General features: G+C 37.6%; 1 pseudogene across 1 annotated transcript; it reads right to left on the bottom strand.

The window, feature by feature from the left end:
• Positions 1-7,956: 7,956 nt before the first annotated feature.
• On the bottom strand, positions 7,957-8,970 carry LOC306641360 (smad nuclear interacting protein 1-like; annotated as a pseudogene). Its single transcript has one exon. The product of its transcript is annotated as a smad nuclear interacting protein 1-like (transcript).
• Between the last annotated feature and the right edge of the window lie 8,724 nt (positions 8,971-17,694).

The raw sequence follows: 17,694 nt of genomic DNA, 5'->3' as shown, positions 1-17,694 counted from the left end.
TAACATGATATTCTCCAATTTCATCCATTTGCCTGCAAATGCCATAATTTTATCATTCTTCATGGCACAGTAATATTCCATTGTGTATATATGCCACAGTTTCTTTATCCATTCATCAGCTGAAGGGCATCTAGGTTGGTTCCACAATCTGGCTATAGTGAATTGAGCAGCTATGAACATTGATGTGGCTGTATCTCTGTAGTATGCTGATTTTAAGTCCTTTGGGGATAGGCCAAGGAATGGGATAGCTGGGTAAAATGGTGGTTCCATTCCAAGCTTTCTGAAGAATCTCCATACTGCTTTCCAGAGTGCCTGCACTAATTTGCAACCCCACCAGCAATGTATGAGTGTACCTTTTTCCCCACATCCTCGCCAACACCTATTGTTGCTTGTGTTCTTGATAATCGCCATTCAAATTGGGGTGAGATGAAATCTTAGGGTAGTTTTGATTTGCATTTCTCTTATTACTAGAGATGTTGAACATTTTTTCATATATCTGTTGATTGCATGTACATCTTCTTCTGTGAAGTGTCTGTTCATTTCCTTAGCCCATTTGTTGATTGGGTTATTTGTATTCTTGGTGTAGAGTTTTTTGAGTTCTTTATAGATTCTGGAAATTAGCGCTCTATCTGAGGTATGAGTTCCAAAGATATTCTCCCACTCTGTAGGCTCTCTCTTCACATTACTGATAGTTTCCTTTCCTGAGAGAAAGCTTTTTAGTTGGAATCTATCCCAGTGGTTGATTCTAGCTTTTATTTCTTGTGCTATGGGAGTCCTGTTAAGGAAGTCTGATCCTAGACCAACAAGGTGAAGGATTGGACCTACTTTTTCTTCTATAAGATGGAGGGTCTCTGGTCTGATTCCGAGGTCCTTGATCCATTTGGTGTTGAGTTTTGTGCAGGGTGAGAGATAGGGATTTAGTTTCATTCTGTTGCATATGGTTTTGCAGTTTTCTGAGCACCATTTATTGAAGAGGCTATATTTCTCCATTGCATATTTTTGGCACCTTTGTCTAGTATGAGAAAATTGTATTTAATTGGGTTTGTGTCCATGTTCTCTATTCTGTACCATTGATCTACCTGTCTATTTTGGTACCAATGCCATGCCATTTTTCTTACTATTGCTTTGTAATAGAGTTGAAGATCTGGTATTGCAATACCCCCTGCTTCGCTCTTTCTACTAAGGATTGCTTTAGCTATTCTGGGTTTCTTATTCTTCCAGATGAATTTCATAATTGCTTGCTCTATTTCTGTTAGGTACACCATTGGGATTTTAAGTGGAATTGCATTGAATCTGTACAGCACTTTTGGTATTATGGCCATTTTGACAATATTAATTCTGCCTATCCAAGAACATGGGAGATCTTTCCATCTTCTAAGGTTTTCTTTAATTTCTTTCTTTATTGTTCTGTAGTTCTCATTGTAGAGGTCTTTCACCTCTTTTGTGAGATTGATTCCCAAGTATTTTATTTTTTTCGATGCTATTGTGAATGGGGTAGTTTTCCTAATTTCTCTTTCTGAAGATTCATCAATTATGGATAAAAATGCATTGGATTTATGAGCATTGATCTTGTAACCTGCTACTTTACTGAATTCACTTACGAGATCTAAGAGTTTTCTGGTGGAATTTCCAGTTTCCCACTTGATCGTGGTGAACTATCTTTTTTTTTTGTATGCGATTTGCTAAAATTTTGTTGAGAATTTTTGCATCGATGTTCATTAAGGATATTGGTCTGAAATTTTCTTTCCTTGATGTGTCTCTGTCTGGTTTAGGTATCAGGGTCATATTGCCTTAATAGAATGAGTTTGGGAGGGTTCCCTCCTCTTCTATTTTATGGAATACTTTGAGAAGTATTGGAATGAGCTCTTCTTTAAAGGTTTTGTAGAATTCGTCTGAGAACCCATCTGCTCCCGGACTTTTCTTTGTTGGTAGGCTTTTGATGACCTCTTCTATTTCATTGCTTGAAATTGATTTACTTAAGTTGTGTATGTCCTCCTCGTTCAGTTTAGGTAATTCATATGTCTCTAGAAACTTGTTGATGTCTTCGAGGTTTTCTGTTTTGTTGGACTATAGATTTTCAAAATAGCTTCAACTTATGTTTTGTATTTCACTTGTGTCTGTTGTGATATTTCCTTGTTCATTCCGAATTTTAGTAATTTGAGTTTTCTCCCTCTTTGTTAGTGTGGCTAAGGGTTTATCAATTTTGTTTATTTTTTCAAAGAACCAACTACTTATTCTGTTAATTTTTCCCATTGTTTCTTTTGTTTCAATTTCATTTATTTTGGCTCTGATTTTAACTATTTCATGTCTTCTACTACTTTTGGTGTTGCTCTGCTCTTCTTTTTCTAGGGCTTTGAGCTGTAGTGCTAAGTCATTTATTTGTTGATTTCTACTTCTTTTGTTGAATGCACCCATGAAATAAATCTTCCACTAAGTACTGCTTTCATACTGTCCCAGAGATTTTGATGTGTCTTTGTTCTCATTTACTTCTAAAAATATTTTTATTTCCCTCTTGATGTCTTCTGTTATCCATTCATCATATAATAGTGTATTATTTAATCTCTAGGTATTGGAGAAATTTCTGTTTTTTATTCTGTCATTTATTTCTAATTTCAGTCCATTATGATCTGATAGAGTACAAGGTAGTATTTCTATCTTGTTGTATTTGCTAACAGTAGCTTTGTGGCATACGACATGGTCTATTTTAGAGAAGGATCCATGTGCTGCTGAGAAGAAAGTGTATTCGTTCTTTCTTGGATGGTATATTCTATATAAGTCGGTTAAGTCTAAATTTTTTGATTGTGTTATTGAGATCTATGGTTTCTTTATTCAATTTTTGTTTGGACGATCTATCCAGCGGTGAGAGCAGTGTGTTAAAATCGCCTAGTATTATTGTGTTGTGTTCTATTTGATTTCTGGAATTGAGAAGGATTCGTTTGACGTACATGGATGAGCCAATGTTCGGGGCATAGATATTTATGATTGTTATGTCTTGCTGATTTATGCTTCCCTTAAGCAGTATGTAATGTCCTTCTTTATCCCTTCTGACTAGTTTTGGCTTGAAGTGCACATTGTCTGAAATGAGGATGGATACTCCAGCTTTTTTGCTGTGTCCATGTGCATGGTATGTTTTTTCCCATCCTTTCACCTTTAGTCTGTGGGTATCTCTTTCTATGAGATGAGTCTCTTGCAGGCAGCAAATTGTTGGATTTTTCTTTTTAATCCATTCTGCCAGTCTATGTCTTTTGATTGATGAGTTCAGGCCATTAACATTCAGGGTTATTATTGTGATATGATTTGTATTCCCAGTCATTTGACTCATTTTTGTTTTTTGACATGATTTGGTTTTCCCTTTATTTGGCTATTACTTTAGGCTAGTACCTCCCGATGCTGATTTGCATCATTGTTTTTCATCTCCTCCTCATGTAATATTTTGCTGAGAATGTTCTCTAATCCTGGCTTTCTTTTTGTAAAGTCCTTTAGCTTTTGTTTATCATGGAAGGATCTTATTTAATCGTCAAATCTGAAAGTAAGTTTTGCTTGGTTGGCATCCATTTTCTTTCAGGGCTTGGTAAATGTTGTTCCAGGCCCTTCTAGCTTTTAGGGTCTGTATTGAAAAATCTATTGATGTTCTTATTGGTTTCCCCCTGAATGCAATTTGATTGTTTTCTCTTGCAGCCTTTAAAATTCTGTCTTTATTTTATATGTTAGGTATTTTCATAATAATGTGCCTTGGTGTGGGTCTGTTGTAATTTTGTATATTTGGAGTCCTATAAGCATCTTGTACCTGGTTTTCCATTTCATTCTTCAGATTTGGGAAATTTTCTGATATTATTTCATTGAATAGATTGTTCATTCCTTCGGTTTGTTTCTCTAAGCCTTCTTCAATCCCAATAATTCTTAAATTTGGCCTTTTCATGATATCCCATAATTCTTGTAGATTCTGTTCATGATTTCTTACCATCTTCTCTGTTTGGTCAACTTTGTTTTCAAGATTAAATATTTTGTCTTCAATATCTGAGGTTCTGTCTTCCAGTGTTCTATCCTATTGGTTATGCTTTCCATGGAGTTTTTAACTTGGTTTATTGTTTCCTTCATTTCAAGGATTCTGTTTGGATTTTTCTCAATATCTCTAACTCTTTATTGATATGATCTCTTGCTCATTTAACTGTTGATTGATGTGATCATTTAATGCCTGCATTTGCTCTTTCATCTCCTCCTTCAATGCCTGCATTTGCTCTTTCATCTCCTCGTTTGCTTCCCTGATTGTTTTAATTATTTACATTTTGAACTCCCTTTCGGACATTTCTTCTGCTGTGCTGTCACTGGGTTTTATTGATATAGTATCTAGGTTGTTTGGGACATTTTTCTTCCCTTGTTTTCTCATATTGGTCAGATGTCAGTGGGAGTTTGTGATATTACAGAATTCTATTAGCTTATAGTGTCCCTGTAGATTTCCAGTGTATCACCTTCCTTCCTTTAGTAGCCTGAAATCTTGGAGTAACTTGATAATGCAGTGCTTCCAAGGAAAGCTGCCCTAGCCTGCTACTGGTTCCAGGACTTGGAGCTGGCTCTGTGTGGAAAGGCTATCACTGGGGGGCCTGCTCCAAGAAGCTAGCCTGGAAAGGCACTTCCCACTAGAGGGGGCCAGGCTACGGGCTGCTTTGGGAAGTCCCTGGCTGCCCTGTCCTGGTCCCTGAAGCAACCTGTGGGTAGGAACTCGCCCCTCTGGTTCAGGGACTTGAAGCTTGGTTCTTTGCAGAAAGGCTCTCACTGGGGGGCCTGCTCCGAGATGCTGGAGAATCTGGCCCTGTGAGAGGAGCCCACCGCCGGAGTGCGCAGGGCTGCCTGGGGAAGACTGTAGCTGCTCTGCCCTACTCTAATAAGCCACCTGAATCTTGGCCTGCCACCCGGGCAGTGCGTCACCGGGTGGAGGAGACTCACCCCGAGGCTCTATTTTAGTCCGAGTCTCTCAATGCCTCTCCTTCTTGTATCCTGGGTTCTGGATCATCTGGAAATGCAGTCACCCTCTAGTCCACCATCCGGAGTGCCTCACTTTTTATTATTATTTATTAAGTTTTTTACAGACTACATTTTGATTCACTGTACACAAATGGGGTACATCATTTTGTTTCTATGGTTGTGCAAGATGTAGATTCACACCATTCATGTAATCATACATGTACATAAGTTAATGATGTCTGTCTCATTACACCATTTTTCATACCCCCCTCATTTTCTTCTACATAATCTAGAGTTCCTCCATTCTTTTCTCACCCCCCCACCCACCACCCCCCTTATATATTATCATCCACTTATCAGGGAAAACATTCGGCCTTTGGTTTTTTGGGATTGGCTTATTTCACTTAGCATGATATTCTCAAGTTCCATCCATTTATTTGCAAATGCCATAATATTATCATTCTTTATGGCTGAATAATATTCCATTGTGTATATATACCACAGTTTCTTTATCCATTCTTCTGTTGAAGGGCATCTAGGTTGGTCCACAATCTAGCTATTGTGAACTGAGCTGCTATAAATGTTGATGTGGCTATGTTACTATAGTATGCTGATTTTAAGTCCTCTGGGTATAAACCAAGGAGTGGGATAACTGGGTCAAAAGGTGGGTCCATTACAAGTTTTCTGGGGATTCTTGTTAATGGATCACATCCAGTGCCTCACATATGCGAGGCAAGCACTCTGCCACTGAGCTATAGCCCCAGTCTGCTTCTTGATTTTTAAATTTATTTCCTCAAGGGGAAGCCCCATAGTGTTCACATAATTTAGAGCTTTATCAGTTTTAATCTAACCCTAGAAGCAGAAATAGCAATAAAACTGAGGCTGGGAGTGATATAGTTTTAGCCCTCAGTCCTGCCTCTTCTTAAAGATGTCATACCTTTTCAATCGTTAGCTTGAAGTCTTGGATCCAGATGTAGCACACTCATCTGTTCACTTTGAATAAACCAGTGGTGTGGTTTACTGACTTCTATCAGAGACACTAGAGCCCTTCCATTTTATAAGTACAAAAAAAAATACAGTTTTCCTCCTTAAAGAAATCAATTAAATAATGACTTAGACTTCACAGTCCTTAGTAATTGAATGTATCGCATGGCTTCTCTGGCAAAACATAAATGCCAATAAAGTTATGAAAATGTTGACAATAATCGCACAGGAGTGGACAACAACAACTTTTGGAGAAGATGAGGGAAATAAATGGTTAACTGCCAGCACCCCCACTCATGCTGGAGGACACAAAAAGTTTCACAGCAGTTGTTAAATTCTTTTAGAGAAATTTACATTTCTCCAACACAGCTCTCACCACTTAATCTGTACTACAACCTGCAGGTGTCTTAATATTCTTAGCAAAATCAAGATTTGGACCACAATGATTCAGCTATTTAATCTTGCAAGAGAACATATTTGGCAGGAAAAGACCCCACGGCACTGAGAGGACATCCCAGTGGTTTGTTGTCAGCAAAGACTGGGTCAGGAAGACTCTAGGAGGAAAACAAACAGCACTAACCAATGTTCCCATTTCCTTTCTCTAGCTCTTCACTCAAACACATATGTACCGGGCTGGGGAGATAGCTCAGTTGGTTGAGTGTTTGCCTTGCAAGCACAAGGTCTTTGGGTTCAATCCCCATGCACCAGAAAAAGAAAAAAAAAACACATATGTACACTCTACATATATGTGGCATTCTGTGTTAGCTTTTCAGATATACATATGTTTTTCAAAAGCAAAATTCTTTCTAATAGTTGGGATCCTATTGAGAAAATTTACAGTTTAAAAGTACCACAATACAGACTAGAGGCAGGAAAGGAAGAAATGAAAATGTCTATGATTTATTTTTTATTTTATCTTCTTAAACAATGAAAATCAAAGAAACAAAACCATATATCAAAAATTTTTTAAATGTATGCCAATATTAAGATATTGATTTTATTTTTTTTAAATGAGGGGGCATGATAGGTCTGGCCATACCAGCTCTGGCCTCTTAAATCAACTCACCCAACTTTTATTTAGAATATACAGGTAAAGGGGGCAAGGGCCTGGAGGAGCTTCTGTGACGGACAGGATAGGGTGGAGTTAGTGGAGCCCTTCTCTTAAGGGGGAATATTCCAGAAGGAGGTAGAAAACCACTCCTGAGCAGTGCCACAAGCTTCCTGGCAGTTCCTAGAAGCCAGGCATCTGCATCCCATGGTTCAATCTGGTCTGATTCTAAGGATGGCTTCAGTTATGTACATGTTCTATGAAGAAATCGGGAATTATCTCAGATAGACAATACATATCAGCCTCTCATATTAAATCAGTACCTGTTGGTAGTAATCATGATCTTCCTGTACGGTCATGTACTTAACCAGGGGCCAGAAAACATCTGTTTAAGTCAAACAGTCACTAATGAGGTCATGTGATAAACCCCACTCTCCCTACCCCAAGAAAAAGCTAAGTGCAAAATCAACTTCTATGACTCAAGTTCAACCGGGTCAAAGCTTTGTATGTGGTGGAGGTTGTTCTGGTGACAACCAAAGCTTAAGATTATGTTCAGGGGTTTCCCCCAAATTCCTGGTCCACAAAGCTTAACTAAATAACCATACAAAGAGAACAAGCCATGACTCCCACTCAAATAGAGTTTAGTTTCCTAAGCAGTTCAGAAAGCACCAACTGAAGCCACAATGCTTCTACTAAAACACAGTGTTATAGTTGAGATGGATCTGAAAATACCACAAGGTACAAGGCTGATGTTCCACATAAAGAAGTCCAACAAATCCTAAGTGTTCTTAAAGTAAAAATAAGCTGGTCGGCAACACAGGAAAGACTTACAGCAATAAGAGGCATTAGAGAGCACCACTGTGTTCTTTGAGGCAATCCAGAAGCCTTCTAAGAAGGAAAAATGTCCCAATAGTTTGGGTTCTTCAGTCCCCTAGCTGTCTGACACTTGCTTCTCATTGTCCTTATTTTCCATTGTCTAGTTCAGAGGTATCTGATGACTCTTGGAGCAAGACTCTCTCTGTTGCTGAATCCAAATTTAAGAACATCCTTCTCTTTCAGTTCATAGTATCTCTGTGGCTCAATATGCTTGTTCAAGATTCCATTTGCCCAAGTCAAGATCAATGATGTAGGGCTTCACCCTTCGGCCAACCGTGCCATCAGCACGGGTGTAATCCACAAGACGATACTGAAAGACTGCATGCTGCTTTGAGCAAGAGGGATGATCAGCTGAAATGTCTGCAATGCGACAGTGTCACCCAAAAGGTAAGCACTTTGTCGCCGTATGTACATGACTGGAAGTTCATCATCACTTCTAAAAGGATAGAGACACCATCGTTCTTTGAGGATACGAGCTTCTGGGGGTTCACTGTGTTTAATGACTACACCCCGGAAGGTGTTGGTGTCCTTATAGTGCCCCAGAAAGTTCGCAGTTTGGTTTTGCTTTAGCAGGTACCTCTTTTCTCTATTGCCAGCAGGTCGAGGAATCGCCTTCTGAGTCTCATTACCATTGCCACTTCATTCTTGCCATGCTCCCAGGACCTGTCATAAAACTCCTGCTCTTCCTCTTGAGCCTGCAGGTTTTGGCTGTCCAGATCCTGTCCTTTGGCCTGCCCACTCCCAGGACTCTCATTAGAACTCCTTTGGCGGGAATGGCACCAATGTCTGTCTCGGTCACTGTTTCTAGCTCTCCATGAACCATCAAAACAGGAACATGGGTGCTGTCGATCCTCACGGTCCTGCTTTATCGATTGTTGAGTGGTGAAGACGTTTGCTTCTCCTATTCCTAGACCTGCTTCTCCCTGAGGACCTGTTCTTTCTGGCTGGGGACCAGCTAACTCCTCAGGCTCTGCTCCCACAGTAGCCGGGCTGCAGGGCTGGCCGGGCGGCTGGGACTGGCTGCCACCAAAGTACAAATGGTGGTGGGCTAGAGGTGTGGCTTCCAAACTGAGGCAGTCCTGCTTCACCACCGCCACCATGTCCCTGCCCTGGTGCCTTAGCCAGCACCCCTGCTCCCTTTCATTCTTCACTTCCATTCTGCAAGTTTGGCTGAGCAAAAGAAATCTGAGCTCTTCCTCAAGATATTGATCTTTTTAACCATCCTGAAATTAATCCTCTTTCACAATCTTCTTTCACAACTGAACATTTTTGATATTTTTATATATAAAACTATGGGTTTGATTTAATCTTTTGTTGAAGACATCTTTATTTCTTCATTTAAATTTCTGTTAAGCAACTGAGGTGGTTTAATTTTGAATTATATTTTCTGGGAACCCTTACTAACAGGCAAACAGGGAATAGGGAAAGCAGATTTAGGGAAACAGAAAACGTAAAATAAAATTATAGCACCTCCCATAAAACAAACAATGCAAGTCACTATTCAAGTTCATGATTCAGTGAAAATATTTTAAAAACATTTAGTTTATTTATTTTCTGGTACTAGGGATTGAACCCAGGGGTACTTAACCACTGAGCCACATCCCCAACCCTTTTTTTGTATTTTATTTAGAGACAGGGTCTCAATAAGTTGCTTAGGGTCTTGCTGAGTTGCTGAGGCTGGCTTTGAACTTGCAATCCTCCTGCCTCAGCCACCTGAGATGCTGGGATTATAGGCATGAACCATCACGCCTGGCCTTTAAAAACTATTTTAAAATAGTAATGCCGAGGATGCAATTTTCTTGCATCCCAAACTGGGGTAGTCATCCCTCTGATATCAACACAGTATTTCCTCTATCAGAACATTCATTGCACTTAATTAAATTAATCATCAAATAGATGTAGATACTTGCCACAGCAATTATCTGCTTATCTGTCAGAGGCTAACTACAAGCTTCATGAGGTCAGAAATCCTGTCTATTTATTGTTTATATCCCCCACCTCCTAGCAAAGTACCTGGTACACATTAAACACTGAAAAATTTTAAGTCAATAATGAAATTTTCAGTCAGGTGCAGGGGTGCACACCTGTAATCCCAGCAGCTCAGGAGGCTGATGCCAGAGAATCACAAGTCCAAGGCCAGCTTCAGCAATGTAGTGAGGCCCTAAGCAACTTAGTGAGACGCTGCCTTGAAATTTTAGTTTTTTTAAACTAAATTTTCAAAAGTGGTTTCCTGTACAGAATGATTAGTTTGGATTTATAGATGTCCAAAATATGGACACTTGAAAATATGACAACGGCCTCTTCAACAGCCTTGCCTCCACCCACATTTCAGTAATGGTATCTCCTCTGTACCCTGACGAGCTGGAACTAGGTGTTCCTGCTCTTATCAAATCCATCCCACTGCTTTTTCTCCTCCAAATACATCTTTGTATTCTACTGAGGTCCTCCTATTCCACTAAAACTTTCCCAGTTGTTCTGTATGTTCTACTAAAGACATGAAAACATCCAGAAAACTGTTTCTCTAGTTTTCTGAAATCCACAGGGCCTGGTGAAATGGGATGCAACTGAAAAATCAACAAAAAGTTTGGGCAAGTCAAGAAATCAGAACTTCCTGGTTCTAATTGTTGGAACTCAGTAAAGTCTAAGGACCTCACCACAAGAGGTTCTTCAAACAGAAACTTAGTGACATCCTTCTATATATACCATTGTATGATTCTGTGTAGAGGAGAAAAGGACTATAAGGCGGCCTGGCCAGCCAGGAAAAAAGGAAAGCTACAGAAGGAAGCATGAGCAAAAATGTCCAGAAATATAATGACATAATTTTTCTAGGAAAAAGAAATGCAAATAAGAGGACACAGCTCTGTGTATCCATGGGGGTGCGTGTGTGTGTGTGTGTGTATAAAGCTATTTTTTAAAAAAATACATTCTTGCTTCTAACTTCCAAATCATGAAATGTTCTTTAATAGTACACTGTTGGCTTGGATTAGTAATGGATTTTGAAATATATCCCTGTACAATGCCTCCCTGGATTCATCACTTTCTAATAAGATAAAATAACATTTGACTATTATTCTTGTTAACCAAAAATAAAAGAAAAAAAAAAAAAACCTTTTAAACTTACCTTCCCAAATCCACTGAAATCATAATCATGTGGCATAATTATTAATGATAGTCACATCTGGGAATCCACAAGTACCTAAGTGAGATTTTTAGTTTTTCTTTAACATTCATGGTATTTTCAGTCAGTCTGACCCCAAAAGCCTAATAAACTCTGAGGGAAAAGATTCAGATGCTTTTTAAGTTTTAAATCTACATAATGCACTAGAATTAAGGTATGTTCTAAAAAGCTAATCTTAAAAGACTTTCCTGTGGCCTGGAATGTTTCTTTCTTATGAACTCACTCTTCTGCCCCAGCACAAGACATGACAAGTCTATATTCTGAGCTACATAATTCAACTAAGAATTTAAGAATTTAGAAACACAATTATTAACATAAGTTATCTTTTATTTATTTATTTATTTTGGTCAATGACTATAGCTCAAAACTCAAATATAAAGAGATTTGAAAATGAAAATTAAGGATTGGAAATAGGATCTAGAAGGATTTTTTTTTTTTTTTTTTTTTTTGGTTAGGATTATTTAGGCTGAAAATAGGAAAACAAAAACAACAACAATGACGACAAAACCCTACATGTAGAAGTTTTCCGGGAATAGCAGCAGAGGGTAGTGTCATCATTTAACTCCACTAAAGACTCGAGCTTACAATAATAACTTCCAATTGTGGATCCAATAGTGAAATCCAATTCCTGGATTTTTCAAAGCACCTTCACAAAATGCATGTCATTTAATTACCTGTTTCCCTGTGATACATGGAGAGTATCCTTCATTCAGCCCTATTATGAACTGAATTGAGACTTCTCCCCACAAAAGAGGTTCCATGTTGGAGCCCTAGCCATTATTGTGACTGCATTTGGAGAGAGAGCATTTAAGGACATAACTCAGGTTAAATGAGGACACCAGGGCAGAGTTCAGGTCCTACACTCTGATGCCCTTACCAACACCAGCTTTCTCCCCACCACCCCATGTGCAGAGACCAAAGAAAGGCCAAGTGAGGACACAGGGAAAAGGTGACAGCAGCTGAGTGCAAACCAGGAAAAGAGCCCTCATCAGAAACCAACACTGCTGGACTTGGATCTGTGATGTCCAGCCTCTAGCAACACAAAAAAAATCTGTAGTTTAAGCCACCCAGCCAGTGGTATTTTGTGAAGACAGCTCAAGCAGATTAAGATAAGCCCTATTTTTTTAGATACTTAAGTTATGAAAAAAAGAAATTCCTTGGCTACATTTTAGAACAGGGCAGTCCTTGAATTTCCAATATATGAAATTCTTAGGTAACACATTAGGAAGCAACAGGCTCCCAATTTATTAAGGGAATATTGCTACAATCTTTCAATAAAATGAAAGAAGTCACTGAATATTTAAGTAGCAGGAAATGAAAAATAGGCATCAAGAAGCATAAACAAGAATAACGAAATTCAAAACAATTTTCAAAAACAGACTCTCCTGCAAAGAGGGTGTTTCATGAGAAAGAATATGTAAAATTAGTAATATTCATTGATTCAGTTCACATTCCTGGGTGCCTGCTATATACCAAGTGCTATTTTGGGCACTAACAATCTTGCATTGAAAGGACAGATCAGTTCCCCACTCCACTGTAGACCATTTCCTAGGAAAAGTTTTATTTGCCTAGATTTGAAAAGTGGATAGAATAGGCAAACCCTTCAGAAAAAAAGGGGTTGGGAAACCCAGTCAATTTATTAGTTTTCAAATTGGGCACCATGCTAGGCCATATCTTCACAAAATTCATTCTGGGGGGATGAAAACTCACAATGCAGAATTGAAGCAGACAGCCAGAGCAGTGAGGCAGAGGCCAAGGTCTAGGAAGAAAAAGGAACCACTAAACCAGAATGGATGGGAGACAGGAGATGAGTTTCCAGGAAGAAGTGGAAGGTGCTTCAGGATCAGAGGGCAAAAAGGCAACCAAGCTGGATGTCTCAGCCATCATGAAACAGGGACAGCCTCACATCCTATGTACAGATTTTCTTATTTTATCCTAAATGCAGTAGGGACACATTGACAGATTTTTGGGAGAGAATATGATATAATCAGATATGTATTTTGGGAAGAATTTGCAAGAAACCATGTAAAAAACTACTTGGGATCAGAGACAACATGGTAGCCAGTGAGAGCAGTCAAGAGACTATTCCAGAAATCAAAATAAGGGACAGGGACACATCCTAAATAAAGGATGCAACAAGAAAGATAAAGTATAAAGCACCAAGCTGTCCATTACTGGAGACAGAAAAACTAGACTGAAAATGACATGGATGATCTTCACCTTCATGTTCAAGAGGTAAGATATTTAGACATGTGAAAGTAAAATGCTAATGAAAACCACAATGTAGACTATGATGTGCACAATAAGTGGCACAAAGGACAGCATAAACACTGCAATAATCCAGAGACCAGAAAGATCCCTGTAGCTGGTATCTGAGCATCTGGGATCTGAGGGTTGGGATGTCAGTTACTGAGGTGAGAAACAGTCCTAAATACCAGGAATGACTCATGTAAAAGTCCAGAACAAAGCAGCCAGGCCTAAAAGAGATGGATGGTGTTGACAAGCAGTGAAAGCTAAGGTGGAAAATAATTTAGGAGCAATTGTGGAGGACCTTCAGAGACAGAATAAAGGGATTTAGGAGAGATTACACTTGATCCTACTCAAAGTGGAGGTCAAGGATGGTTTGTTAGTGGGTCATAATTAGGGTCTTGAAAAAAGAGAAATGTTAGAGAGATTCAGCTGGTGATACAAGGGAAGGAGCCGAAAGGACCTGCACGGAGATAAAGCCAGTTAGGAGGATATTGCAGGAACTCAGAACACAGTATAACTGAGAACAAAGGACTAGGGGAGAAAGGACTTCATAAGAGAAGGATCCATAGAAATCAAATCATTTGCTGTATCCTTAATCTCTTATTTTCATGAGGTCACATGTGCTAATTCTGTGATCATGGGGCATCGTCCCAAGGTTTCCCTCCAGAAGATGCCATCATTTAGCCACAACTCTTGTGTTAGCCATGCACAAGTCATTACTGGTCTGGCCAAATTTGTCCCTTGAAGTAACTATGGCTAAAAACTTGAAGATAAAAATGAAGAGATCAGCCTCTGAAGTGCTGCCCTACGTGGAAAAATAAAGCAAAACAAGGTGGAAAGTAAACTATGAATCAGAAATGACCAAGAGGTAATTTTCCATATCCTTTTCTCATGAAACTGTAAGTATTCCTTCTTGAAACCCTTTCCCTTATGAGAGGTTGTTCAGAGCTTCTGACTAAATGCTGTATGTCAGAGTAATCCAAAAATAAATTAAGTATTTGTCCATGTGCTAGATATTATAGACTAGACTATTGCTAGACTATTGCTCTATTGCTTTCTTTGACATATTTGATCTCTGATTTAAAGATAATGCTCCTGACTGATCCATTATTGCTTTGGACTGCATTGGAATTACTGGTTGAGATGAGTTGGAGGTAAGATACTGTCCATTAAAACAATGTAGAGATTCCCTGTATGAAACTGTGAGTCTTTGCAAGGGCTTACATCTTAACAATTGACCTCATAATTAGTTATCTATGTTAATCAGCCCATGTATAACACAAATATCATTCCATTCTCTTTTCAAACTACCTAGACTTGACTACTCAAAATCAGAAGTTTTCATATAAAATGTTCATTAGTTATCAAAGCTACATTTCTTGTATAAGGAAAAAATTACCAGTCTGTTTCCATGTTAAATGCTTTTCTAATTTTACACTTCTCCCCTTAAAAAAATCTTTTAATGTCTGTTGAATAAAAAAAGAAAGAAAACCTTGTATGTCAGTGGTTCAAAGTCATATAAGACCTAATTGCCTCCTACATGATAATTTTGCCACCTGTTTACAATTAACATGCATTTCTAATGCATGAGTTGACCCAATTACATAACAAATTTTGCCTTTGGGGATTTCTCTTGACTGCTTGTCTTCTGTGCATACTACATCTCAATTTCACACTGTCAGCTGCCTGAATACGGTTACAGTCAGTCTCTGTCAAAATGATTCTTTTAAACTACAAAAACCAAATCCTTAGATAATCATCCCTAGCCTCACATATTCTCCCTTATATTCAACCTAACTTTGAATCAAATCTTTTAATTGTCTGTAGACACTGTATTCAGTTATTACATAATGTTGAGTTCTAATAATCTAATATTTCTGAAATTAACACATAAAATTTCAGGAAACTAAATCAGCAGTATCAATGCAAACTTATTAATGGGCACATAATTTAAATTCTAAGAAGCCAATTAAAAATTGTGTGCCTGTATCAAAAAGGTTAAAAGTAATTATACTTCAAGATCAAATTACTAAAAGATTTTTTTCTATTTTTTTCCTATAAAAAAGGCCTAATCTTAGCTTTTCTTGTAAAGCAAGCAAACATTTCTTATGAATGGATACGTGGAATTGAAAGTGATAGCAAAACAGGGTATTCGTGAAAATGGTGTCTTTATTTAAATGGTTTGACTGGATAGCTTGATTTCCTACAAAAACCTGTTTCCAAGTCCAATACTCAATCTTCATAAACAACCAGTTTGAAACTCTACCTGAATAGTAATATTTTGAATAAGATAAAAACAATCTTCTAGAACAAAATTGGAAAATGAAAGAACATTTATTTATCTTAGAAGCCAAGTTCTATTTCTTTTCAACCATTAAATAAATTCTAAAATCATACCTCTTCTCTTTTTCTTTCTATAGCTATTTTGGGTAACGTAGCAGAAGAATTTTAAATTGCAGGATTTAATAAATCTCCCTTGTGCAATACATCGTCATTATAGGTTCCATAAGAAAGGAGGCAGGGCTAACCCACTTTCACTTCTTTTATTACACACAATTTGAAATTTGTAGTTGTACTTTATCCTACATCTCAGTAACATATGCAGACTGAGGAGGCATATCCCATTGATATGGGATTTCAAATCCTATACACATGAATGTGAAAGTGAAAAAATTCATAACATTGACACAGACACAAGCAATCAAAAATGCCCATTCATCCATAACATATTACCCCAAACACCTAGGAGTTATCATTAAATTCACTGCTCTATGTCTTTATACTTTCTTTAGTCCAGGGAGGATTAATGGCAGTTTAGAACAAGCCACATAATGTTTAAAGAAACAATGAACTAAAAAAACATATAAGAACATGGAACAAAAGGGGAAATAAAGATGCAGAGACACTTTAGTTAACCCACCTAGATCAACTTGTATTGCACTTAGAATTCTAATTATGACTCACAAATCTCATACCCCTTACAATTTTCAGGATGAGTCAGTTCTATCCCAGCATCTACAGCAGGAAGATTCTGGAGTCTTCCTAGTTTAGATACTTTCACACTTTGTTCCTCTTAGAACAGACACAATCCAGGACACTGTCAAACCTATTTGGGTTTGAGCCAATATTGTTCAGTGGGTGTAAGTGAAAGTAGCATGGAAAATCAGAATAACCAAAGTACTACTTTTCAGATCAATCCTAATTCTTACAGGAAAAGATCCTTTAGTAATATGGAAAAGCCAGTGAGGTAATGGAAAAAGTTTATGGAGTCAGAAACTTAGAATGAACAATAAATTTGCTACACCTCAGAATAACTGACAGCCTCCCTTATTCAGGAGTAGGTCCCAAACAATAATATTGTGAAGTCTATGTATTTTTACTGTTACCCAATAAGCCTCAAAATGACTAAAAGAAGTCTGCTAAGGTTGCTAATATCAAGACACTGCAAAATAAATAAATAAATTTAAAGATGTCTAAATGATATGCTTTAAAATTTCAGCATTCTCTGAATTATAGGCTTAATCTTATTGTGGTTTCATATATAATGCTATGCATATGATAAATAGAGATTAATACATATCAGTGTTACAAAGGGTTTTTACATAATTAAGAAGGAATCTGTCAATGACCTCTGGTATTGAATAAAATGTATATGCCTGCTAATGAAAAACGATGGGCATATGATCAGTCCTCTTCTAGTTAAATATGAATATTGACTTAATTTGAATATAAATTAAAAGGCTTACCCTGGAATTCACTGTAGTAGCTGTCATGATAGATGCCTTGAACAGAAATGTTGGTTTCTTTTGAATTAAATTTTTATGATAGTTGAAGATCTATGACATAACTTTGCTTTTTACAACACTGCTTTTATTTCTTAAAAAAATTTCCAAAAATTATCAAGAGAAAAAATTGCTACTGAATGTCACTGCTGGTAGAATGTGTCTCTGATTTGCATTTTTAAAAGCAAAAGTGGATTTTTAAGGAAAGAATAAAGAGGAAGAAAAATGAGAAGAGTGATCTTCACTGTTCATGATTAGCAGGTTGTTGGAATGTTATAGAAAAACTAAGCCACAAACGTCATGAATTCTTAAAATTCAGTTTTTTCTCTTCAAAGGAAAAAGCCCTTACTAATAATAAAAAGGCCCATTTAAAGATTGAACAATGAGTAAACTTTAGGGAATATGTTTAAAACAAAACTGTGTACTATTCTTCCCACTCCCTAAATATGTTTTTTAAACCTCAAATATTTTGTTTTTGAACTTTGGACAAGTAAAATTTTTTCTCAAATGTGACTGTATTGTGACATGCAAAATCCATTTCTCACAAAAAGTGATATGAGTTTCATATACTTGCTTATAATTTTGTCACACAGCTATTGATTTTCATTCATATT

Source organism: Sciurus vulgaris (assembly GCF_902686455.1).
Source record: "Sciurus vulgaris genome assembly, chromosome: 12".
In the NCBI taxonomy this organism is placed as follows: Eukaryota; Metazoa; Chordata; class Mammalia; order Rodentia; family Sciuridae; genus Sciurus; species Sciurus vulgaris.
This window is presented reverse-complemented; position numbering and strand designations above follow the sequence as displayed.